Source organism: Hevea brasiliensis, chromosome 7 (genome assembly GCF_030052815.1).
Source record: "Hevea brasiliensis isolate MT/VB/25A 57/8 chromosome 7, ASM3005281v1, whole genome shotgun sequence".
Classification (NCBI taxonomy): Eukaryota; Viridiplantae; Streptophyta; class Magnoliopsida; order Malpighiales; family Euphorbiaceae; genus Hevea; species Hevea brasiliensis.
Genome location: NC_079499.1, coordinates 91,116,757 through 91,136,552, shown reverse-complemented (window position 1 = coordinate 91,136,552; position 19,796 = coordinate 91,116,757). Strand labels below are relative to the sequence as shown.

Here is a 19,796-nt window from a genome sequence, read left to right as displayed (position 1 = left end):
CTATCGTATAACATGTCAGGTCGTATGGCTGTATGGTAAAATTTTCCTTTCAACTTATTGGGAATCTTGCAATCACATAAAACTTCCATAGAATGTCTCCACTTCAACCATCCGCCTAAGTGGTTTGTGTTTAGCCGGTCTCAAGGCCTGATAAAGGAGGAGGGTTACGGTAGGTGACAACTAGCGTAAAAATTTTGCCACACCTCATGATATGGATTCTTATGTTTAAGAGAATATATTCAAATATTATTGGATTGAAAGATATGAAATAAAAATATAATCACTCTATTTATTTGAATTAGTGTGCTTCATTAATCTGAAGAAGATTTATATGAAATTTGGGCGGATTGTTCACAAACTTTCTCTTACAAGAATCTAATTGAACTTTAACTTGATTCAGAGACAAGCTCACTTAGTCTGCAAACTCTTTATGTAATATTCTTGCTTTTTCCACTTAACATTTTAGATTCTAAGTTGAGTGTATTTAGGAGGCCTGTTAACATGAGTTTAGTTTGGACCTTCTTTGTTATGTAATATTCTTGTTTTTGATGTTGCACTAGGTTCTTTCACTTAATATTTTGAATTTTAAGTTGAGTATATTTGAGAGACCTATTAGTATGCATATAGTTTAAACTTTCTTTGTTAAATTTTTCATGGTTATTAATAAAATTTAAATTTTCATAAAAAAAAAGTATAATCACTCTATTTCTATGGAAGATTATATAAGATTAAAGATTAAAGTCTTTGGACAAATTAAACTACGCTAAATAATTTTTACATTGTGAATTGCATTTAAAAGAAAGCCACAGAAATAATAAACCCTATTTAGAAATTAGAATTTTACAAAAAATCATAATTTATTTCTTTTTAGTGAATTATGAAATAAAATAATTTAATTTTGTTAATTTAAAAAAAATCATTATGATTATATAAAAATTTAATTATTTTTTTTTATAAATAATTTATTTTAAAGGGAGAAAAAAAAAATTAACAACTGCGTAATTTATTCTAACATGGCCGCACCTATAAAATTCCCCTGTCAATTGCAAAGAAGGAATCAATTAAGTCTCCCATAAATGCATGGAATATATTCAAAAGTATTTGTTGGCAATCTCCTTGAGGCAAGAAGAGAGTTCCTATGGTTTTGAAAACATGACCATGTGATCAGAATCAGAGATAAACTTTACTTCATCAGGTGGATTGTTTTCGATCATCCACCTCTGAAGATCTTCCTTTACCATCTTATCTTAGCCACACACAATGTAAATTCGAGGAACAGATCCATATTTCTCTTTGGTGACCACTACATTTTGTGTACCTCCATCATCAAGGATCCGGAGAGGGAAAGGTCTCCTTGCCAGTGTAGCTGGAATTAGATCTTGCTTGATTCAAGAAAACAGATAAGCTATCCAATTGCAGCAGAAAAATAAGTTATGAATGCTATTACCTGATGCATACATTTTGCATAGTCATTTAGGTTTAATTTCATAACCATTTTACTTGATTATTAGTCACTTTAAGCTAATTTCATTAGTTAGTTAGTTTTTCATAATTGTCAATTTTGGATTAATTTGTAATTTTTACTTTGTTTTGTAGGAAAAATGGTGTTTTTGAAGGACTAAAAAGAAATTTTACTTTTGAGGAATGATTTCTGCAGCCAAAGATGTCAAAAACAAGTTTCAAAGTTGAAGTATGCATTGGCCAAATTGTGCATAACTTGCCGCATAAGTTATGCAGTTCTGCATAAGGAGAAGAAACTGTCCCCACTTCCTACCGAAATCTGCATAAGTTGCCGTATAACTTATGCAGATTCGTGCCTCCCTTATGCAACCTCACAGAATTGTGCATAACTTATGCAGTCTTGCACCTTGCTCATGCAGTTTTGCATAAGAGAGCCAAAAAGCAGCCGAAAACTGCATAAGGGACTGCATAACTTATGCAGTCCACTTATGCAGTCCCACAAAGACTTTATAATGAGCTGGCAGAAGATTCCCTCAGAAAATCACACCTCAAACACACCATTTTAGGGCTCCTTGTCAGAAAAAAAGTTATAAATAGACCCTTATCCCATTTTAGAAAAAAAAAAAAGAGGAAGAAAAAGAAAAAGGAGAGGGCAGCAGCTGAAGAGTCAAAATCATCTCCTACACCATTTCCAACCAGATTTGGAGATTTCTTTCTCTTCTTGCATATTTGCTACCTTTCTAGTGTTGGGTTTCTTATTTCTTATCTTAGATTAAAGCTTTATTTCCATATTAACTCAGAATATCTTGTAAATATTATGGATAGTGAGTAGTTTCATTTGATTCTGGAGTAAGGGATGTAATATTTGAGATATTTTGTGGATTTTGATTGGGTAATCCATATTTTGTGGTCTTAATGAGTTTTATTCATTTCTTGTGTGCTCAATGACATGCTTAATGTAGGATCCCATTAAGTGTTGTTCTTAATCCATGGTTGAGGCATCGAAAGGAGAAAACCTTGTGATAGATAATCAAGAAATTAGACTTAATTAACTTAGATCTAGAAATAGACTAAGGATTAAGAGGATTTACAGATTAATTAAAGAACTTAATGGGTCTTGATTAACTTTAACTCCACGAAAGTAGGATTAGATTGATTAAGGCACTCTTTGTCCCACTCGAAAGGGTATTCAAAGGATTTAAGAATTAATCTCCTTAAAACCCATAAATTCCACAAGATTGGATAACCAATTTAAAAATCTCAAAATAGCTTGAATATGAATTTCTAACTCCTAATCGCCTTTTTTATCATTGTTAATTTCTAATTGAATTTAATTACTTGCCATTTTAAATCTTGCCATATTTCAATTTGCTTATTTTAATTTGATGCAAATTTAGTTAAATCATTACATTGTTGAATAAATCATTAATTTTACACATATAGAATTCATACTTCAATATCCATCAATTTATTGCTTTAATTTCAAAAATAGTTTAATTTAGTCAACTTTTTATATAAAAATTCAATCATAACACAACTCGTGGGAACGATATCTTTCTATATTACTTGAACGACCCGTGCACTTGCGGTTGGGCCACATCAAGTTTTTGGCGCCGTTACCGGGGAGTTGTTTGTTTAAGATTGAATTCTTGATTATTTTAGTTGTTTATAGTTTTATCTTTGTTATCTTTTTATTTTGTGTTTGTTTGTTCCTTTTCAGGTACTTTTAATCTTTTATGAGAAGAGCTAGAAGCACAAGTGACACATCCTTATTGTTTAATCCTGAAATTGAGAAATTTTGTAAAGCCAACAAGAAAGAAACTAGAAAAAGAAAAGAAGCCTTGAGAGAAACTGAAATTGAAGGCATATGGTCGATGAAAGAATTAGAATTGGTGGCTAATGCCGAAATGGTCAAACAATGAAAATGTAGCCCAAGGTGAAGAAGTTGTAAATGCTAATGTGCCTAGGGGAAGTATGATGGATCATGCTTTTCCTCATTTTGATGACTTGAGAGAAAGCATAGCAAGACCAAGAATTGATGCAAATAGTTACAAGATGGATTTTGGAGTTCTTCAAATGATTCAAAATTCCCAATTTGGGGGACATCCTTCTGAAAATCCACACACACATCTAAAGAAGTTTGCTATGATTTGTGATATGCAAAAACAACCTGGAGTATCTGATGATGCAGCAAGATTGAAGCTATTCCCATTCTCTTTGAAAGATAGAGCATTGGATTGGCTTGATTCTTTACCTCACAACTCCATTACAAATTGGGAGCAACTCACTGATGCATTTCTTGCACAATATTTTCCACCTGGAAAAACTCAAGAATTGAGGAATCAAATGACAGCTTTTAGACCAAGAGGAGATGAAACTCTCTATGAGTCATGGATGAGATGGAAGGAATTAGAGAGACAATGCCCACATCATGCCATTCCAAAATGGATGATAAACCAGAATTTTTATACCAATGTTACTCCTGCAATTAGAGGGATTATTGATGCTCAAACAGGAGGAGAATTTATTATGAAGCATGAAGATGAAGCTTATGAGTTATTGGAGAAAATTGCAAAGAATACTCATCTTTGGAGTAGTCCAAGAGGACCAGCTCCAACTCAAAAAAGGCAAGCTGTTGGAATGTATGACCTTGATCCATTCAACATGATTAATGCAAAGTTTGATGCACTTATAAATGTTTTGGCTAAAAAGATGGAAGATTTAAGTATGTTGGTTAGTTCATCATCATCATCTGGAAGTTCACAACAAGTTGCTTATGCAGAGGGAACTACCAGCTATGGAGTAGACTATGGAGAGCAAGCTGCATATGTTGGTAATTATGGAAACAAACAAATGGGGAATCCTTACTCTCAAACTTATAATCCAACTTGGAGGAATCATCCCAACTTTTCATGGGGAAATTAGTAAAGTCAAGTTCCAAATCAGAATTTTCAACCACAAAAGCAACAAGGAATTCCATATCAGCAAAATAGGCAACCATTGCCTAATTTTCAACAGAGAAATATGAATCCTCCACCAAAACAGCAAGAACAAAGTTCCACCATAGAAGCTTTATTACAACAGATTCTTGCTAACCAAACTAAGCATGATGAGGAGATGAGAGAGATGAAAGCAAGGCTAGAACAGATGCAAACACATAACAGAATGTTGGAAAATCAGATTGCACAACAAGCATCTTCCTCAGGTACCAAGTCTTTTGGAAAACTTCCAAGTCAACCAGAAAACCCAAGAGAGCAGTGTCAAGCTATTACTTTAAGAAGTGGGAAAGTTGTAAATAATGAGAAGAGTGAAAAAAATAAGAAAAGTGAAAATAATGAGAAGAGAGAAAATGAGAAAGAAATTGATGAGAGTGAAAAACAAGAAAGTGAGAAAGAAAGTGCAGAAAAATGTAAAGAGAAAATTGAAGAGAAGGAAGAGAAGTATATACCTCCAGAGCCTTACAAATCACAACCTCCCTTTCCACAAAGATTTCAAAAAGCCAAGCTTGATGAGCAATTTGGAAAGTTCTTAGAGGTTTTGAAGAAGCTATACATAAATGTGCCTTTTATTGATGCTCTTTCACAAATGCCCTCTTTTGCAAAATTCTTAAAAGAAATTCTCTCAAACAAGAGGAAACTTGAAGACCATGAAACCGTAGCTTTGACAGAAGAATGCAGTGCTATCCTCCAAAGGAAACTTCCTCCAAAGCTCAAGGATCCAGGGAGTTTTTCAATTCCATGCCACATTGGGGAATCGTGTTCTACAAAAGCTTTATGTGATTTAGGGGCTAGTGTTAGCCTCATGCCCCTCTCCATTTATGAGAAGCTCAATATGGGAGATCTTAAGCCAACCTACATTTCTCTTGAATGACAGATCAATTAAGTATCCTGAAGGGATTTTGGAGAATATGCCTCTGAAGGTTGGGAAGTCCTATATACCTGTTGACTTTGTCATCTTGGACATGGAAGAGGATTCTAATATCCCAATTACCTTGGAAAGACCCTTTCTAGCTACAGCAGGAGCATTGATTGATGTTAAGGGAGAAAAATTGACTCTTAGAGTTGGTGAAGATCAATTGGTTTTCAATATTAATAACACTATGAAGAAGCATCATTCTGAAGCTGATACTTGTTTGAGAATTGATATCATTGATGAGTTGGTTGAAGAACACTTCAGAAAGAGATATCCGGAAGATCCACTTGAAAATTGCTTGGTTCATGGAGGAGGCATAGACTATGACAACCCTCATGTGGCTACATATGCTTAACATTTAGAGGGAAGTCCACCATTCATTTCTGCTCCAGTTTTTCAACTCACACAAAAGGAAATAGTCGAATCTAAGCAACCATCATTCAAGGAAGAAGATGCACCAAAGGTAGAACTTAAGCAACTTCCTTCCCAGCTCAGGTATGAATTTCTTGGCACTAATAACACTTATCCAGTAATTGTAAATGCAAACTTGAGTACCTTAGAGGCTGATAAGTTGTTAAAAGTGTTGAGGCAATTTAGGAAAGTTTTAGGATATACCATAGATGACATTAAGGGAATAAGCCCACACTTTTGCATGCACAGAATTATTTTGGAAGAAAATTGTAAGCCATCTATTGAACATCAGAGGAGGTTGAACCCAAATATGAAAGAAGTTGTTAAAAAAGAAATTTTGAAGTTGCTTGATGCAGGGATCATATATCCTATCTCGCATAAAGATTTGGGTGAGTCCAGTACATGTTGTCCCAAAAAAGAGTGGAATCACAATGGTAAAAAATGAAAATAATGAATTAATTCCCACCAGAACAGTGACTAGTTGACGAATGTGCATAGATTACAGAAAATTAAATATTGCCACTAGAAAAGATCATTTTCCACTTCCCTTCATTGATCAAATGTTAGAAAGATTAGCTAGGCATTCTTATTTTGCTATTTAGATGGGTATTCAGGATTTTTTCAAATCCCTATCCATCCAAATGATCAAGAGAAAACCACTTTTACTTGTCCATATGGAACCTTTGCTTATAGGAGGATGCCATTTGGGTTGTGTAATGCACCAGCCACTTTTCAAAGGTGCATGATGGCAATCTTCTCAGATTTCATTGAAGATATAATGGAGGTTTTTATGGATGACTTTTCTGTTTATGGATCTTCATTTGACATATGCTTGGCTAACCTTTCTAAAGTTTTGCAGCGATGTGCAGATACTGATCTTGTGTTAAACTGGGAAAAGTGTCATTTCATGGTTCAGGAAGGGATAGTGCTTGGACATTTGGTGTCTAACAGAGGAATAGAGGTTGATAAAGCCAAGGTTGAAGTGATAGAGAAGATGGCTCCTCCTACCAATGTCAAAGGAATTCGAAGTTTTCTAGGACATGCCGGGTTCTACAGACGCTTTATCAAGGATTTTTCTAAAATAGCCAAACCTTTGTCTAATTTGTTAAGTCATGACATACCATTTGTATTTGACCAAGAGTGTTTGGATGCCTTTTGCAGGTTGAAGCAAGCTCTTATCACTGCACCAATCATGCAACCGCCCGATTGGAGCCTACCTTTTGAAATTATGTGTGATGCTAGCAACTATGCAATTGGAGCTATTCTTGGTCAAAGAAAGGACAAAAAGGCTTATGCTATTTATTATGCTAGTAGAACATTGGATGAGGCTCAAACAAATTATGCAACAACTGAAAAGGAATTCTTAGCAATTGTCATTGCATTGGAAAAGTTCAGACCTTACATTATTAACTCAAAGGTGGTTATATTTTCAGATCATGCAGCCATCAGGTATTTACTCCGTAAAAAGGTGGCTAAACCTAGGCTCATTAGGTGGATTCTGATGCTACAAGAGTTTGATTTGGAGATTAGAGACAAGAAGGGAGCTGAAAATGTAGTTGCGGATAATCTTAGTAGGTTGAAATTGGATGATGAAGAAATGGATGGAGTCCCTATTGATGAGTTTTTCTTGGATGAACAACTTTTCTCTCTTGTTGCTAAACTACCTTGGTATGCAGACTTGGTGAATTATCTATCTTGTGGAGTTTTACCTCTAGGAATGACATGGCAACAAAAGAAAAAAGTTTTTGCATGAGGCAAAATTTATAGATGGGATGATCCTTTACTCTTTAGGAGATGTTGTGATGGTTTAATAAGAAGATGTATTCCTGATGAGGAGACACAGAGTGTTATGCATCATTGCCATGCTTCTGATTATGGAGGACATTTTGGAACCTCTAAAACAGCTAGTAAAATTTTGCAAGCTGGTTTCTTTTGTCCAAATCTTTTTAAGGATGTGAGGAAATTTGTGTTAGAATGTGGTAAATGTCAAAGGAGTGGAAATTTGTCAAAAAGAGATCAAATGCCCCTAAATGATATTATTGAAGTAGAATTATTTGATGTCTGGGGAATAGATTTTATGGGCCCATTCCCTCCTTCATATGGTAATAAATACATTCTAGTTGGAGTTGACTATGTGTCAAAGTGGGTGGAAGCTATTGCAACTCCAACTAATGATGCTAAAGTGGTAGTGAAATTCTTGAAGAAATTTGTTTTGAGTAGATTTGGAGCTCCAAGGGCTGTAATTAGTGATGGGGGTTCAGATTTTTGTAATAAGCAATTTGAGAGCTTAATGAGGAAGTATGATGTAATGCACAAGATAGCTACCCCATACCACCCTCAAACTTCAGGACAAGTTGAAATTTCTAACAGAGAACTCACCCATATCTTGGAGAAAACAGTGAGTAATTCTCGGAAAGATTTGTCTGTCAAACTAGATGATGCTTTATGGGCATATAGGACTGCTTACAAAACCCCTATAGGAACTACTCCCTTTAGGTTGGTGTATGGTAAGTCTTGTCATTTACCTGTGGAGCTAGAACATAGAGCATATTGGGCCATTCAAACCTTGAATTTTGATCTTAAGCAAGCTGGTGAGAAAAGGCTATTGCAACTTAATGAGCTTGAAGAATTGAGGATGGATGCCTATGAAAGTGCCCGTATTTATAAAGAAAGAACTAAAGTTTGGCATGATAAGCATCTTAGGAAAAAGGAATTTAAAGAAGGTGATTCAGTTTTGTTGTTCAACTCAAAATTGAAATTGTTCCCTGGAAAACTTAAATCAAGGTGGACTGGTCCATATAGAGTTTCTAAGGTTTTCCCTTATGGAGCAATTGAAATTTAGAGTGAAAAATCTGGGAATTTTAAGGTCAATGGGCATAGATTGAAACATTACATAACTAGAGACCCAATAAAGGGAGCAAGCTATTACAAGCTCTCCAATCCCTCACCTCTTTTTAGTGAAATGCATGAAGAGTCCAGCTAAGGACTATAAATTAGCCCTCTTGGGAGGCATCCCAAGTTCTTTTATTTTCCTTTTGTTGATTTACTTTTATTTACATTGCTTTTGTTTTCATCCTAAATCTCCCCAAATTCAACTTTTGACATTGTTAAATCTTGTCCCTTGTAGATATATTTCAATAAAGGAAGGTTGGTGAACTGTTGGGGAGTGACTCTTAATCTGATATTTTGTCCTTCAACTCTCTCAAGATTGATTTATTCTTATTGCATAACCTGTGCAGATTTGCTTCTTGGTCTATGCAGAGAAATGCAATTTTCAGCAAGGAAGGGTCTACAACACATGGCTTATGTTTCTTTGTGAGGTTGGGTGTGTAACTTTTAAGTATTTGTGCTTATCATGTTAATATGATGGTAAGTGGGTCATTTTTGTAGTTTTGAGCTTATTTGGGTTATGAGATTCGAGGTGGACATACTGCATTTTCTTGGCATAACTTGGAGAGTCCATTCTCATTTGTGGATAAATGCAACTTTATGCAGATTTTATTGAGTTTTAATATGCTAAATGTTGATTTGCAGAATTTGAGTTGAAATGGCATAATTCACAAATGCCTCTTATGCAGAACTCACTTCTACAAGCTTGTATGATGCAATTTCGATAGATTTTGTATACATTGATGTGTTTTTGGTGATAATTTCTCATGATTTGTGCTTCATAGAATTATATTTCTTCATTCTAGGGTATTTTTCACACTTGCAAATCATTTTCAATTGTAATCTCAATCTTGTTGAATTGTGCATAAGTAACTGCATAACTAATGCAATCCTGCATAACCACAATTTTTGCCATCTTTCATCTCTGCTGCAATCTACATAAGTGTGTGCATAACTTATGCACTCTTGCATGACTTCAAATTCTGTATTTCCAAAATCTGCCGAAACTTGCATAAGGGAGTGCATAAGTTATGCACTTCCGCATGACCAACTTTTCTGCTTTCCACTTTCTGCCGAAATCTGCATAAGGGAGTGCATAAGTTATGCACTTCCGCATAACCACAAATTCTGGAAATCAAAAATCTGCAGAAACTTGCATAAGGGAGCGCATAAGTTATGCACTTCTGCATGACCAACTTTTCTGGAATTCCAAAATTTGCCGAGACTTGCATAAGGGAGTGCATAAGTTATACACTTCCGCATAACCACATCTTCTGAAATTCCAAAATTTGCTGAGACTTGCATAAGGGAGTGCACAGACATTTGCATGACCACATTCACTGCACTTCTCTTTCTGCCGAAAACTGCATAAGGGAGTGCATAAGTTATATACTTTTACATAACTGACTTTTCACACTTCCATTATCAGCCGAATCCTGCATAAGTCAGTGCATAAGTTATGCAATTTTGTATAACCAATTTCTCACACTCTTTTTTTCTTCATCCGAAACCTGCATAAGAGGGTGCATAACTTATGCACACCCATTCTCCCCTTGTGCAGTTTTACACAAGTCCTGTGCAAATAAAAAACCTTTCGGCACCCACTTTCCCTCTTCCCGTCGTTCCTGTTCACTTCCCCCACGTCCATTTTTCTCGGCATCATCCTTCCTCCCCACTCCTCTTTTCACCGCCCTTTGCCCTAACTTCCCCCTGCCTCTTTTACTTTCTTCTTTCCTTCTCCATTCTCACCATCGACAACACCATGGAATCGCCTCCTCATTCCCCTTAAACCTCCCCTCTCCAAGTCTCGCCCTTGGTAATGCGGCCCCCCAACCCCGATTCTCCTCCATAACAAACCCCTCCACACCTCCCACAGCCACCTATAAGAGGAAAATCCAGTCGAAATCCACCCGACCCATGGCTTCTGCACCACCTCTCACAAAACGCAAAGACCCACCTACCACTCCACTTTCAGAGCCTCCACCCAAAAACCCCAAAACTTCAGCCTCCACACGACAGGGGGTTGGCGTTTCTACCTCTACCCCACAAGCCAAATCACCCTCTTCTAGCAAAAAGCAAACTTCAGTAGCAACACAGGTATCAAAACTACCTTGGCCCCTTCCTGATGCAGCTCACAAGGCAACCTTTAAGAGACTTAAGGACAAGAAGGTGCAACCCACAAGGTACATTTCTGCAGAGGCCCTCCAATTAGTTGGTTTATTTGATAATGTTGTTGCCTACCTTGATGGTTTGGGTTGGATGGAATTTGTGCATAAGCAAGAACTAGTTTATCCAGCTCTAGTTTTGGAATTTATTTCCTCATTTTCTGCTACTCTGAAATTGCATGAGATAGATTACAAACCAACTATGAAGTTTAGGTGTTTGGGGCAAAATAGAGAGCTATCATTAGACCAATTTCATAGCATTTTTGGGTTTGCAATTGATGGACTATTTAGGGTACCATATATAGGGGTAGAGGTAGCAAACAAAGGTGTTTGGAATACTGCTCAGTTTTGGAGGATTATCACAAACCAACCTCAGAGTTTTTCTGCTGGCAGATCCAAGACCTCTCAAATACTAGACCCTGCACTTAGATTTATCCATAGGCTTATTGCTAGCACTATCTTGGGTAGAGGGACTAGTTCTGGTGAGCATGTGTGAGCATGTGTTACATATTGCCACCAAATCCATAGGTGACATGGTCATGGGTGGGCTCATAACTGTTATAGCCAAGGATTTTGGTTTTAATCCAGAAGAGCATCCTCTACCAGCACTTTTAGACACTCTATATTTTGATGCTACACACCTATCCAAAACTGGATTCAGTTTGCCACCTTCTGACACTGCACAACCAGCAGAAGACACAGGACCCACTGCACAACCAGAGGCACAATGGCCCCACCACCCAACAACATTCTACGAACCTACACCACCCACTCACCGCACAGACATCCCACAGATTCTGCATGACCTTACACCTTCTGCAGCTGGACCCTCTTCATCCACAGCACCTCCTCCCTTCAACACTAAAGCCTTATTCACCTATCTTGAAAGGCTTAGTGATGATATATATTTTGTGGATAGAAAGCTTGAATCTAGTCTTGACACCCTCAAGGATCGTTATGATCAACTCTTTGATTTTGTCATGGAAACCAGAGATAAGCAGAAAGAATTAAAAGAGATGATGAAGCAGCTCATGGCTTTTCTGGGAATGCCACCTCCACCTCCATCACCTCCTCCAGAACCACCCCTTCGATCAGCCTACTCCATCCAAATCCTTTAGCAGCATCTTTGGACAAGGGCAAGACAATAGAATTAGATTAGTTTTTATTTTGCTTTTGTTCAAACTTCTAGGAGTTTTTCTTTGTGGATATGTTAAAACAATTTTAGTTTGCTTTGAAGTCTATTTTTCTTGAAGTTCTATTGAATGGCTATTCCATTAGTTTTTCATTGACTTTCATTGCCTTTACTGCCCTTTTGTGCATACTTGTCCATACACTGTACATATTTGCATGCTTCTACTAGTGTTTGCTCATTTTTCCTTGCTATATCATCATGCAGCAGCTTTTGAATATACTGCACAGGCTGTGAAACCCCTTATGCAAATGCTCTGCATAGCTCATGCCTTTTATGCAACTCATGCACTGCAACCTTATGCACCCTTATGCACTGCTTCAGACAAAGATTTTATTCTGCATAACCTGTGCAGCTTCTTATGCATCACCTTGATCTCTTGAATTCTCATATGCTCTATACCAGGTAACTCTTTCTTTTTGCTCTTAAATTTAACAATTCCTGGTTATTCTTCTTTACTTTAAGTTTTAATGCTGCACTGCTTGAGACATTGAGGACAATGTCCAATTTTGAGTTTGGGGGTGTGCATTTTGATTTTTGCTACATTTTGCACATATTGAGTATAGGAACATCTCATCCCATTCCATTTACATATATTGTAAATATTTTACATATACATCCATACATACATATACATAACACATTTACACACACATTATACATCACTTAGAAATTGTACACATTGCACACAAATAGATTTCCTCCATTTAGTTAATTCATTGCTCATTTTTAGGAATCATGCATCATGCATTAAAATCTTTTGCCAAATCCCTTGAGTATTGAAAATTTGCCTATGAGAGTGATTTGACTTACCTTTAGTTGGGTTTGTGGATTGAAAGTTTCCTAAGAGGTGCAAAGTTTTGAAGTGTCTATCCCTTGCCTATATCTTCTTAGCCAAAAAGCCACCCAACTAGTCCTTTAGAGATTGGAGTGTTTAGAGGGAGTTATTGGATATAAGGTAGTCAAATGATGTCTCACCAATCCTATAACAAATTTTCTAAACCTTTCAAGGTGAAATACCAGCTTGTACTTGAAAAGAGAGATGATTAGGCATTCTTTGATTTAAACCTTCTCATTTTAAACCTTTGGCCCTTTTCCTAATTAAAATTGACCCTTGCAAACCCCTTTGAACCTTTTTATTCCTAATTTTTCTTAAATCCCTTATTGCTACCTAGCCAATGAACCAAACACTCCAACCCTTTTCATGAGGATAATTGAATATTAGGTACACTTTATACTTTGATATTAAAAAAAAAAAAGAGAAGAAAAAAATACAATAAAAGGGAGAAGAAATGCTTGTCATCTTGTAAAAGTGCTAGTATATGTGCTTTTCATTATTGTCATTCATATTAAAAGAAATCCACCCAAAGTAATTAAAAGAAATGAGTTTGGGGGTGGCATTTTTAGGGACAATCATTAAAAGAAAATGCAAGATACAAGTTTAAAGTATCAAAGTGTCCCTCCATTTTTATGTGTTTTATAAAATATGCTAGCACTTGACAATTCTCATTGTGTATTTCTCTCATCCATATATATATATAAAAAAAAGAGAGAAAAAAATAATAAAATAAGAAGTGTACCTTATGTTTTCAAGATTGAAAATATTCTCATGCTTTGAATCCTTTTTGTCCCTTTTTCTTCTTAGCCTCATTTTGAACCCCATGGCCCCATTACATCCCTAAAAAGACCTTTGATCTCTTGATAGTACTTGCTACATTAGTGGAGATAGGAGTAGGAAATTTGCCTATGGGATTGGAAAATTATCCATTCATTCATTTAATTCCATCATTTTATATAAGAGGCACTTTGACTATTAATTGTCCTAGAATTCCTTTTGAGCATGACTCTCTTTTGATTGGTTGGTTTGGGAATTTTGAATGATAATTGACTTGATGGCTAAGCGGTGAAAGCTTGGATAATCATTAAATTCTTTGCATTTTGAAGGATGGGTATATGGATTGTTGGTATGGCTAAAGGTGTGTTAAGTTACTTTAATAGGTGATTTTCATAGCTCTTTGGATAAGGCACCCTAAAAATTGCATTATATTTTAAAGTTTGCTTGAGGACAAGCAAAAGCTTGAGTTTGGGGGTATTTGATGCATACATTTTGCATAGTCATTCAGGTTTAATTTCATAGCCATTTTACTTGATTATTAGTCACTTTAAGCTAATTTCATTAGTTATTTAGTTAGTTTTTCATAATTGCCAATTTTGGATTAATTTGTAATTTTTACTTTGTTTTGTAGGAAAAATGGTGTTTTTGAAGGACTAAAAAGAAATTTTACTTTTGAGGAATGATTTCTGCAGCCAAAGATGTCAAAAACAAGTTTCAAAGTTGAAGTATGCATTGGCCAAATTGTGCATAACTTGCCGCATAAGTTATGCGCTCGCATAAGGAGAAGAAATCGCCCCACTTCCTCGCCGGACCTTGCATAAGTTGCCGCATAACTTATGCAGATTCGTGCCTCCCTTATGCAACCTCACAGAATTGTGCATAACTTATGCAGTCTTGCACCTTGCTCATGCAGTTTCGCATAAGAGAGCCAGAAACGAGCCGAAAACTGCATAAAGGACTGCATAATTTATGCAGTCCACTTATGCAGTCCCATAAAGACTTCATAATGAGTTGGCAGAAGATTCCCTCAGAAAATCACACCTCAAGCACACCATTTTAGGGCTCCTTATTAGAAAAAAAAGTTATAAATAGACCCTTATCCCATTTTAGAAAAAAAAAAAAAAAAAAGAGAGGAAGAAAAAGAAAAAGGAGAGGGCAGCAGCTGAAGAGTCAAAATCATCTCCCACACCATTTCCAACCAGATTTGGAGATTTCTTTCTCTTCTTGCATATTTCCTACCTTTCTAGTGTTGGGTTTCTTGTTTCTTATCTTAGATTAAAGCTTTATTTCCATATTAAATCAGAACATCTTGTAAATATTATGGATAGTGAGTAGTTTCATTTGATTCTGGAGTAAGGGATGTAATATTTGAGATATTTTGTGGATTTTGATTGGGTAATTCATATTTTATGGTCTTAATGAGTTTTATTCATTTCTTGTGTGCTCAATGACATGCTTAATGTAGGATCCCATTAAGTGTTGTTCTTAATCCATGGTTGAGGCACCGAAAGGAGAAAACCTTATGATAGATAATCAAGAAATTGGACTTAATTAACTTAGATCTAGAAATAGACTAAGGATTAAGAGGATTTACCGATTAATTAAGGAACTTAATGGGTCTTGATTAACTTTAACTCCACGAAAGTAGGATTAGATTGATTAATGCACTCTTTGTCTCACTCGAAAGGGTATTCAAAGGATTTAAGAATTAATCTCCTTAAAACCCATAAATTCCACAAGATTGGATAACCAATTTAAAAATCTCAAAATAGCTTGAATATGAACTCTCAAACTCCGGAATCATCCCTTTTATCATTGTTAATTTCTAATTGAATTTAATTATTTGCCATTTTAAATCTTGCCATATTTCAATTTGCTTATTTTAATTTGATGCAAATTTAGTTAAATCATTACATTGTTGAATAAATCATTAATTTTACACATATAGAATTCATACTTCAATATCCATCAATTTATTGCTTTAATTTCAAAATTAGTTTAATTTAGTCAACTTTTTATATCAAAAATTCAATCATAAACACAACTTCTTGTGGGAACGATATCTTTTCTATATTACTTGAACGACCGCAGACTTGCGGTTGAGCCACATTATTACCTCAGATGGGGAGAGCTGGTAGAAGTTGTTTGACAAGATGTCTGGTCCATACAACATGGAGGTTGGAGGGCTGTTTGGTCCATCAGCAAAAATATATTTTGTGTCCATGAATGAACCGAGTTGTCTAGCAAACTGTAAATTTTTCAGAAGTAGATAATAATATCACTACTTTTTCACAAATAAAAGGAAAATTTAGTAATACCAATTTCATATAATTAAAATCTAAATGTTTTCGAATCAAAGAAATTAAACATATAAAATATGATATGAATTGAATTGAATTCCACATAATTTTGTTGAATTTCATTTTAACCAAACGTATATAGCTTAATCACTCAAAATTCCCAAGAACCAATCAAGGATTATTTCCTAATTTTGAGTAGCACACGTATTGATGATGTATTATCACGACATGGAGATGCGAATAGTACCTTTCGTGATATAGTTTTGTAATCAAAATCAGGACCAGGCATAGTTGCGGTAGCAAGACTCCAGCAGAAATTATCTCAGGGAACTTTTCCGTGGCGACAGATATGCCAATGCCACCCATGCTGTGGCCAACTAGTACCACCCCCTCTTCTGGTGGTAGGGACGCCATGAATTCCATCAAGTGCTCAAAGTAGTCTAAGAACGAGCGGAGCTCATGAACCTGCTTTGAGTGCACCCCAGAAGCAGCCATGATCCAGAGCAGTAACACTATAACCAGAGCGGAAACTTTGTACCAGCACCAGGCTCCATGGACTAACACAAAATGCCTGTGTCCTGCATCATTCTGCAATTGTTTTGTGGAAGATAAAATATCTTTGGGATGCATCAGGCTTGTTGAAAAAGGCAACTTTCTCTTGGCTGTGGCTATTTGTTTTCAGGGAAAAAGCGATGGATTTCAGAGAGAAAAATAGAGAATTGAAAAGCATTTCCATTTCTAAAAGAGAATTTTTATGGCATCCTTCCTTCCTTTTGTGTTCAGTACTGAACAAATATTTGATGATAGAATGTGATTTGGACCACAGATGGTATCCTTATCCTCTTTTCCACGCATGGGAAGCTTCAAAGGTAAATGATGACAGATGTGCAAACTGCAAACCAATTAAACTACTACCCGAGTCAAACACTGTTTCTTGTGTCGAACCAGACTTGGGCATCAGCATATTTCTTTTTAAAAAATTTAGTATATTATAATGAGATTTTTTATGAGAAATAACTTAATTTTGAAGTGTATTTTTATTTATAAAATAATTTTTTATTAAAATTTAATAATAATTAAATAATAATAATAATAACAATACGTGCTTTTTAAAAAATAATAATAATTTTATTGCTTTAATAAATATCAAAATATAATAATTATGTTTATTATTGGATAATTAAAGTGTAAATAGAATTTTATGTGGCCATTAAAATGCCCTAGTAATTTTTATTTATAGTTTTTGTTTAAAAACTTCTATAAGCACTCTATTTCTATGGAACATTTCTTATATTGTGACTCGCATTTGAAAGCAATTCACTGAAACAATAGAAGTATGGTTCTTCTCAAACCTAAAAAGATTCAGCAAACACATAAATTTATTCTACCACAGATTCAGGGAATATATTCAAAAATATTTGTTGGCAATCTCCTTGAGGTAAGAACAGAGTTCTTGTGGTTTTGAAAACATGACCATGTGATCAGAATCAGAGATAAGCTTTACTTCATCAGGTGGATTTTCTTGGATCATCCACCTCTGCAGATCTTCCTTTACAATGTTATCTTGGCCACACACTACGTAAATTCTTGGAACTGATCCATGCCTTTCCTTGGTAAGCTCTGCTTCAATTTGTATTGCAGCATTGCTATAGAGACGATTAGGTCTTATTAACATCATTCCAAGTATTAAATCCTGGGATAAGACATGAAAAATAAAACAAGTGTTTATCTTATAATTATAATATTAAAAAAAAATTAAATTTTGAGAGTTTTTTCATTCTAAAGTATGATGATGAGAAAATGGACAAAGGGAATATTGTTACTTCAGGTGGTGAGAGTTGGTACAGCTTGGCTGACATACAGTTGGGTCCAAACGGTAATGAAGTTGGAGGATTGTTGGGGCCATCATCATATGTATATTGAGTGTCCATATAGGTATCAATCCTTCTAGCATACGGCATATATTTCCAATACAGATAACTAATAAATTATATAAAAGAGGACCTGGATATAGATAGATTGAACTGACCTCTGTTGAGGTAGTGGGTGTAGAATAGGCTTTTAGGTGTGATGAATCACTATCTTTAAGGTATTAATTGCCCACACTAGATTCATTGAGTTATGACAATATACCTCCATGATACAACAAAGCCTGAAATCTGCAGACAGCAACTCCTAAACATTTTACTTAAGAACTCTTTATACGAACCGAATTTAGAGAGAGTAGAAGAAAAGAAGAAGAAGTAGAAGTAGTATATATCTGGATTGAAAAACTCATCCATATTTAAAGAATGAGAAGTTATGACACCTTTTCTAGATTGACACATCTATCTATCTCCAATAGATATAACTGTTTGTGTAAAAAACATATCTGTTTATTAACAGATACCTATATAAATAGTTGTGACTATTTGTATAAAATAGGCATATCTATTTATTAACAGACACTTATACAAATAGTTGTGACTGTTTGTATAGAATTGACATGTCTGTTTATTAATAGACATATCTACTTGTTAATAAACACATCTGTTCGTAATTTATTTACAAAAATTACAATAAGATAATTATTTTATTTCACACATATACGTGTCAAGTGCCATAATAGAATAATATATATTTATTTATATATATATATATATATATATATATATATATAATTCTATACACATTTCACTTTTACCATTTTTTCACTTTCTTATATTTTAACAATATAAAAATTATTTAGTTCTATACTATCTAACATACAAGTTATTTATAACAATCCCCCACTTAGCTTATATTGTTAGATCTCATTGTTTCATGCAATGAAAAGTATCTTTCGATTTAAACCTTTCTTTAGTGTAAGTATTTAAAAGTTCTAAAGAAATCATGGTGGCTTTAGCTTAAACCTATATTCCTATTAAATAGAACCTAAATACAACACACACGAATCATTTAGTTCGACTTAAAAGTTCACCAAAATTTTAGCACGAATATGGCCTTGTGCTACCTCTGTTTCGTGAATATTTACAAAAGTTATTCTCACTTTTGTTGAAGCGACACCACTTCCTATGTTTATATAGGTGAAGTTTCTTTTATATTAATATTAAACTTCATTAAGAGTATAAATACACATCCTCATTCCATTAACTTAGTACACTAAGTACTTAATTACAACATTTACTAATGACTTGTTGTTACCCTTTAAATTTTATTTAGTAATAATACTATAAAGTAGAGTTCCTATCATTAGTAAATTTAATGGAATATTCTAAAACCTAATCAGCAAATGTTCTTATGATCATAACTCTCGAGAGCCCTTTTATCAAAGGATTTACTAGATTATTATAGGATTTAATATAAACATGGTAATAACACCATTAGAGACTAATTGTCTTACATTTTCATGTCTTAAGCTTATATGTATATACTTTCAATTGTATATTTTACTATAAGCTTTAACCATTATGATTTGACTATCACAATATAAAGAAATAGATGGCACAGGTTGTGGCCACAACTTAATATCCGATAACAAGTTTCTCAGCCATTCTGCTTCTTTACCAACATTAGCCAAAGTTATAAATTCAGATTTCACCGTAGAATGAGTTATACAAGTTTGTTTCTTTGATGCCTAAGAAACAGAACCTCCACTTAAAGTGGACACCCAACCAAAGGTTGACTTATTATCCTTAGTACTACTTATCCAATTGGCATTTGTATAACTCTAGGATCTCCACCATATTTGTTTCACTAGTCAATCATATAATCACATGTTTATAACATGAACTACATAAATAATTCAAAGTCTAAATATGTACCTTATTTGCAGAAATAAATTGCTTCACAACTTGTTTAAAATGAGAGTATCT

General features: G+C 34.8%; 1 non-coding gene and 2 pseudogenes across 1 annotated transcript; all 3 read right to left on the bottom strand.

Moving 5' to 3' along the window:
• Positions 1–1,021: 1,021 nt before the first annotated feature.
• On the bottom strand, positions 1,022–16,919 carry LOC131181691 (methyl jasmonate esterase 1-like; annotated as a pseudogene).
• On the bottom strand, positions 3,793–3,899 carry LOC131181744 (small nucleolar RNA R71). Its single transcript, XR_009150223.1, has one exon. It is a non-coding gene; the product is annotated as a small nucleolar RNA R71 (small nucleolar RNA).
• A 294-nt stretch (positions 16,920–17,213) lies between the features above and the next one.
• LOC131181690 (methyl jasmonate esterase 1-like) overlaps positions 17,214–19,796 on the bottom strand; it is a 29,854-nt pseudogene continuing 27,271 nt past the window's right edge.